The sequence below is a fragment of the Pan troglodytes genome, chromosome 12, assembly GCF_028858775.2.
Source record: "Pan troglodytes isolate AG18354 chromosome 12, NHGRI_mPanTro3-v2.0_pri, whole genome shotgun sequence".
Taxonomy (NCBI): Eukaryota; Metazoa; Chordata; class Mammalia; order Primates; family Hominidae; genus Pan; species Pan troglodytes.
The window spans coordinates 121,960,963-121,968,783 of NC_072410.2; the positions used below are offsets into that span (position 1 = coordinate 121,960,963).

Sequence of the window (7,821 nt, forward strand, 5' to 3'; positions counted from 1 at the left end):
AGAGAAGTGATCCGGTGGCCTCGGGCAGACGACACCTGCTCCTCCCAGGACTCCCAGTGCCACCCCAGAGGCCAGACACACACGTGTGTGCAGCCAGATGGGCCCCCGGCATCAGGCACGGCAAAGGTAACAAATGCAGAAAGGAAAATCCACGTGACCGACGGCGTGGGATGCACTCGGATGCAGGGACCCTGCGGCTCACCTTGTGTGGGGGTCCCCGCTGTCCCTCACCCATGGGTGTCCTTGCTTGTTGAAGAGAATGTGAATATACTGATGAGGTCACCTTGCATAATTTTAAAAAAAAGCATTGCAAGAAACGGAGATAGGAAAAATGGGTAGGAAGGAAGAAAAAGGAGGGGGAAGAGGAGAGTGAGTAAGGAGGAGGGACAGGTGGCAGGAGGAACAGGGGAGCCGGAGGGAGGGTGTTGAATCCCGGGAAATGAGGATTGAGAGGGAGTGGAAACAGGAGGACGGGGAGGATGAGAGGATCCTACCCAAGCCCCAGAACCCTGCGCAGCAGTTTTAAGACTGGGAATGGAATTCAGAGTCGGGAGACCTGAGCTTCCATCTCAGTGAGATATGAGAATGCTGACTAGTTGTGCGGTTATGCAACGCACAGAACTTTTTACCCTTCAGATGCAACATCTCTAGGGTGGCAGCATGTCCCGGTCCATGTCTGCTCACGCCTATGCATCTGCTTCTGTTTGCCTATCTCCATCTATCATTGATCTATCTACCCATCTCTGCCTCTCTATCGATCATCTATCTATCTATCTATCTATGTCTATCTATCATCTATCATCTATCTATCATCTATTATCTATCATCTATCTATCTATGATCTATCATGTATCTATTATCTATCATTTATCTATCATCTATCTATCACCTATCTATCATCTATCTCTCTATCATTATCTATCATCTGTCATCTATCATTCTCTATCATCTATCATCTGTCCTCTATCTTATCATTATCTATCATCTATTATCTATCATCTATCTTTCTATCATCTATCCATCCATCATTACCTATCATCTAATCATCTATCATCTATCATCTATTATTTTCTATCATCTATCATCTATTATCTATCACCTATTATCTATCATCTATTTATCACCTATCATCTATATCTCTATCATCTATCATTATCATCTATCATTTATCATCTATCTGTTATCTATCATCTATCTTTCTATCATCTGTCTTTTTATCATCTATCATCTATCTATCATCCATCCATCCAACATTATCATCTATCTATCTAATCATCAATTATTATCTATCACCTATCATCTATTATTATCTATCATCTATCTATCATCTATCTATGTATCATGTATCTATTATCTGTCTGTCATCTGTCTATCATCTGATTGTCTCATCCCTCTAACTCTATCATCTCTCATCTGTTTGTCTACCGTCTATCTATATAACTATCCATTGTCTATCTACGTATCTATCTGAAAGTGCTTTGCAGTCAGCATAGCACCTATATGTTTTGAGACAGTTGGTCTTTCTGGGATCCGACAGATCTGAGTGGTGATACAGACAATGTGATTCAGACACTTTAGTTTCCCTCTGTCGGGAGCCACAATATCTCCATGGCCAGCAACAACTTCAGTGGAAACTCCAGACAACTCCAAATTGTGGAGGACAAAGGCTGCTTACCCATCACACCTTGACCTGCAACCATTGCGCATGAATGTTTGGCCTCCCCGCAGGGACCGTGTGTCAATCCTCCCATAGGGATGGAGTCAGGCTGCGTCCTCACGCCTCTGACAGGCATGCTGCACACATTGAACACTTTTGGTTAAAGACTCGTGTAAAATGCATCAAGCAGTCCAACTGCAGGAAAAGTGTTCACAACCACAGAGCCTCAAATAATATTACATACCTTCAAAGACTATCTTTTTAATATCAGAAAATATTTTCCTTCACGAGTGGAAAAAGCATTACATTTCATGGACATTTTTGCATGAGTCTAAAACATCTCACCCCAGTGCCATGAAGGACACATCCCAGGTTTTGTTCTGACACAGGTAGATTAGGTAAATATGAGCACCTGGCACAAACCCCCTTCCCAGATGCTCTGCCGTGGGAAAAGGATGCAAGTTCAGTCTCGTCTCATTGGCTGATGATGCAATTTGTTTTTGTCCACATTAGAAGGAGCTTTTCGATTTAGCAGTGGCTCTTCTGAAGACATGTGGGAGCACTGTTTAGTTCAAAAGGGGATGTCTTTAGGTTGCTTTCTGCCACAAGGATCCTTTGTGTGTGTGTGTGTGTGTGTGTGTGTGCGTGTGTGTGTGTGAAAGTCCTTCCAAAATTAAGATTCCAGCTACCGGCATTCTCTAATAAAGTGGCTGTGATGTTGCCTTCTGAGGCACAAGTTGCCAGCTGATTCGCTTGTTTAATCTACAAAGATAAATGCCATGCCACACTAATGGAGAAAGACATTATTCATGTTCGCAAGGCATTTTCCAGAGAGAAAGAACTTTTGAAAGGCTTTCAAGAGCCATATTGAATTTACTATATGTTTCTGTGGGTAGAAATCATAGCCAGAAATAGACATTCACTGATTGACTGCCTATTTTCCATGAAGTATGGCTGGTTTCATAGGACAAAAGAAGCTCAAGAGTCTGTTTTGAAATGTGCATCTTCCACAGTTAGAAATAAATTTCAAGGTTAATCATATTGATTTTTCATGAGAAATTGATAGAATAAAGCATCTTCTGGGTGGTTTCAGGGAAAGTTAATCTCATGATTGCCAAACTCTATGCACTTCAGCATTGTGTAAGCATTATTTAGAATAACTTAAAGGCCACTTCCAGCCAGATCAACAGAAGGTTCAGCAATTTAACTCCTAAGCTCCCGCAATCCTTCTTGTATTTCATAATCAGAGGACACACTCCAGTAACTGTGAGGAATTCCAATATTTTGTGAAAGTCCTTCCACAATTAAATAAACTCATCACAAGCTGGATTAAGAAAGAAAGTCTCTCGGCAGTGCTCACTGAAGAATCGATGAACTCTTTATGTTTTTCCTTGGATAAGGATGTCGTAGAATCTTCTTGTAAGACAATTTTGAGCAATATTTTAAAATGACAGAGCATTTAGTGTTTTCCTTGAGGAGGGAGACAATGTTATCCTCCTTCTTCAACCAACATTTTGGAAGTGCCCACAGTATTTTAAATAATGGAGGTAGAAAAAGGATGCATCCCCAAGCAGGAATTTCCATGGACACAGAATGGGTGATTAATAAAGTAGAAAGTCTTCATGGAAAAAGAGTCTAAACAGATTACACTTTTAAGATAAAAATAGTCACGAACTCGTAATTTGTGAATGTCTGCTCTGAGTTAGACTTTGGGTATATCCTCTCCTCCGTTACCTGAAAAATCGTCCTGCAGTATTTGTTAGCATGTAAGTGCCGTAGAGATGAAGAAAATTCAGAGGTGTGGCTTAAAAGCTTATAGTCAACTATGTAGCTATGTAGCTTGTGTAAAGAAATTACTTTACACAAGTAATTATGGCCCCTGTAATAAGTAATGCTGGCCCCTGTAATAAGCAAATCCACAGGTTTCACTGGCCGAAGATCACAGAACATTATTTCTGACTTCTGTGTCTGCTCAGGGAGACTGGCTGCTCGGCCTGGGGGGCAGGAGGCCTCCACCCTGGTGGTCTGCGGAGAATCAAGTACATCTGAGCCTGAGGTGGGCTGGGGACTTTCTCTGTATCCTGGGTGAAGAAGAAATGGGCTGGGTCATTAGCTAGTCTCACCACAGAGTCCTTCTCCCCCTTCTCCTAAATAAGACACCCAAAGCCCCATCCAGCCGCTGCACCCAGCTCAAAGTCCACACCCTCTGGGCACCGTGCGGTCCTCTTCATCAGCCCACGATGGCACTTCTTGTTCACCACACTGTCAATTAGACACATTTTCCATCTCTCAAAAGGCAGAGCGAGGTAGGTTAGGATGCTCCCATGGATAAAAAAGAATAAGATTGTGAACATGGACCCACAGCGATCAAAGCCCCACCAGGTGGGCAGCGTGAGGCTCTATGCCGTGGATTTGGGGGTTGGATTTGGGGGCCCCTTTGGTTGGGCCCTGTTTCCTGTGAGATTATTCCTTCTCCACCCCATGAGTCATTGATGAGCCTGCCTTTGGTGGGGTGGTGGAGCTTGAACATCACTAATCAGCGAGTGACCACCAGCCCAACACAACCACGCACCCAGCATCCACCTCAAGAGAGACCGTTACAGCCATGTACAGACTCCCACCCCCGCCTTCAGCCACTATCCCGAGGTTCACACTCACCCAGTTCTTAAGAGCCCAGATCAGCTGGGCCTGTGTCTGCCTGAATATGAATGGAATCACGCAGCGTATTTTGCTTGTGTCTGTTTTATTCTGCTCCATGTTTGGTCTGTGAGGTTGCAGCCCCACTGCTGTGTGCAGTTGTAGGCATCTTGTGTTCATGACTGCATGGTGTGCCATGGTGCGAAAATATTACAGTCTATTTAATTATCCATTCCACTGCTGAAGGACCTTCTAGTAGTTTCTAGTCGTGTTTTGTTGCTAGTGTGGATGCTGCATCTATAAGCATGTTTTTGGTAAACTTACGTGTGCACCTTCGTGGGTAGGTAGGCACGTGTTCAGCTTTGGTGGATATTGCTACACTTTTTCCCCCACGTGGTTTTAGTAATTCATACTCTACCAGTAGCATATGCGAGTCCTGATGGCTGCAAACCTAGCACGTCCTTGGAATGTGCCGCCTCTGCTTCCCTCACATCCTGTCCTGTGTGGTGGATGCATGGCTATCGCATGGCGTTTCCACTGTGCAGTTTCTGATGTGGGGACCATGTTTCGGGATCCTGTGTCCTGTGCTGGGCTCCATAACCGCACTGAATTTGTTTCTCTACACATAAGAAGGAGCTTGTCCCCATACCGTGCGTTTTCACCTTAGTAGTGGTTCTTCTGAAGACACATGGAAGCACTGTTTAGGTCAAAGGCGGATGTCTTTAGGTTGCTTTCTGCCACAAGGATACATTTTCTTCTTCAACTAGAAACTTTTCTGGGCTTTTAATATTTTTCTCAAAGCATTTCTTTTTTATTTCCGGTTTTATTTCCTATTATTTGAGTTCTAGAAGACGACAATTTTTCCAAGCCTTTGAGGATCCAATTATTTCTGCTGGCAAAATGTCTCATATTTTCAAAGATAATTTCCCCTTGGTATAACTTAACACAGTAAGCGAAACACAATAGTCTCTGTCACTGGCCCCTCTGGTGGTTTTCTGAGAGCGGCACATTGGGTAGAGGCATGGTCGCCTTCACAGCCCTTTGGAGACAGCTTTAGTGAGTTTTCCACGGTGCAGGTCTGGGGTCCGTGTCGTTCTATGCCTTGTGTAATTTCCACATCAACTCCAAGTAAGTAACTTGTATTATTATCATGTCAGCATTCAACTTCAATATGCTGATCTGTATTCATTAATTATAGCTGCTGTAAAAACCCCCAAATGGCAAGGGTTTCACACAAAAACAGTTACGGAGGAATGCAGTGACCCTGGGGAGCTCTTCCTGTTTGGCAGTGAAGGGTGGAGTCTCTGTGGTGCCCAGACATTGGGGGGCGTGGACAGGGCCTTCCATCTTCTGCATGTGGGTTCTGGATCACGGTCAGCACCGGCATCCCTGTGGTGCCCAGTCATTGGGAGAGCACGGACGGGGCCTTCCATCTTCTGCCTGTGGGTTCTGGATCACGGTCAGCACCAGCATCCCTGTGGTGCCCAGTCATTGGGAGAGCACGGACGGGGCCTTCCATCTTCTGCCTGTGGGTTCTGGATCACGGTCAGCACCGGCATCCCTGTGGTGCCCAGTCATTGGGAGAGCATGGACGGGTCCTTCCATCTACTGCCTGTGGGTTCTGGATCACGGTCAGCACCGGCATCCCTGTGGTGCCTAGTCATTGGGAGAGCATGGACGGGTCCTTCCATCTACTGCCTGTGGGTTCTGGATCACGGTCAGCACCGGCATCCCTGTGGTGCCCAGTCATTGGGAGAGCATGGACGGGGCCTTCCATCTTCTACCTGTGGGTTCTGGATCACGGTCAGCACCGGCATCTCTGCAGTACCCAGTCACTGGGAGAGCGTGGATGGGGCCTTCCATCTTCTGCATGTGGGTTCTGGATCACGGTCAGCACTGGCATCCCTGTGGTACCCAGTCACTCGGAGGGCGTGGAAGGGGCCTTCCATCTTCTGCATGTGGGTTCTGTATCACGGTCAGCACCGGCATCCCTGTGGTGCCCAGTCATTGGGACGGCGTGGAAGGGGCCTTCCATCTTCTGCATGTGGGTTCCTGGATCACGGTCAGCACCGGCATCCCTGTGGTGCCCAGTCACTGGGAGAGCGTGGAAGGGGCCTTCCATCTTCTGCATGTGGGCTCCTGGATCACGGTCAGCACCGGCATCCCTGTGGTGCCCAGTCATTGGGAGAGCGTGGAAGGGGCCTTCCATCTTGTGCCTGTGGGTTCTGGACCATGGTCAGCACCAGCATCCCTGCAGGTACAACACTGTGCAGGGGCATTCAGAAGCCAGGTCTGGGAGTTGCATGGATTATTTCTACTCATATACCATCGACTGGGACTCATCTCATGGCCATACCAGACTTTGAAGAGTGGGTGGAGGTTAGATGGAGATTATCTCTGTGATCAGGAGAAGAAGGAAGGTGATTTGAGGAACAGCCAGTTAGTCTCCGTCACACTTTTACTCAAAATAATTTCCACATAAAAGATTTTTCAGTGCGGAAACACACATACTGTGTTTTGAATACATGTGTGTGTAAGTCTGCCATGAACAGCTTTATTTTCCCTCTGAAGGATCACACACATGCATCTGGTTTGCCATTCCACACGGAGGCTGGAAGTTTGTTAACTTGCAGAATGAGAGCAATAACCAGCTCTTCAGTGCCTTTTGTAACATTTCCAGTGTTTCTTGTGGAATCTAAGTGTTGACATTTATGGGATTTGATTACTAATGTTGTCTCCAAAATAAACATCAAATGATGATAGTGATGACGAGGAAAAGAATGACAATGATCATTGAATTAGCCAACATTCTCTGCAAGCTTCCCATGTTCTAGGCACTTTACGCACATTTCCTCTCAATGCTAACTTATGACATAGATATTGATATTACCCCCGTGTTATGAATTTAGCATACTGAGTTTTAGACTGTCCAAATAACTTGTCCAGTGTCATTCAGTGGTGAAACCATAACCAATACATGAATACTAAGGTCCTTCCACGTCACATACATGAATCCTAAGGCCCTTCCCCCGCACATACATGAATACTAAGGTCCTTCCACCTCACATACATGAATACTAAGGTCCTTCCCCTTCACATACATGAATACTAAGGTCCTTCCCCTTCACATACATGAACACTAAGGTCCTTCCCCTTCACATACATGAATACTAAGGTCCTTCGCCCTCACATACATGAATACTAAGGTCCTTCCCCCTCACATACATATTAAGGTCCTTCCACATCACATACATGAATCCTAAGGTCCTTCCCCCTCACATACATGAATACTAAGGTCCTTCCCCCTCACATACATGAATACTAAGGTCCTTCCCCTTCACATACATGAATACTAAGGTCCTTCCCCTTCACATACATGAATACTAAGGTCCTTCCACCTCACATACATGAATACTAAGGTCCTTCCCCTTCACATACATGAATACTAAGGTCCTTCCCCTTCACATACATGAATACTAAGGTCCTTCGCCCTCACATACATGAATACTAAGGTCCTTCCCCCTCAC

At 45.4% G+C, this 7,821-nt stretch overlaps 1 long non-coding RNA gene across 1 annotated transcript; it reads right to left on the bottom strand.

Annotated features, from left to right (window-relative positions):
• Nucleotides 1-1,898: 1,898 nt before the first annotated feature.
• LOC112208150 (uncharacterized) lies at nt 1,899-6,621 on the bottom strand. Its single transcript, XR_002942477.3, has 2 exons — nt 4,316-6,621; nt 1,899-3,738 (listed from the first exon to the last, which is right to left on the bottom strand). It is a non-coding gene; the product is annotated as an uncharacterized LOC112208150 (long non-coding RNA).
• Nucleotides 6,622-7,821: the final 1,200 nt, after the last annotated feature.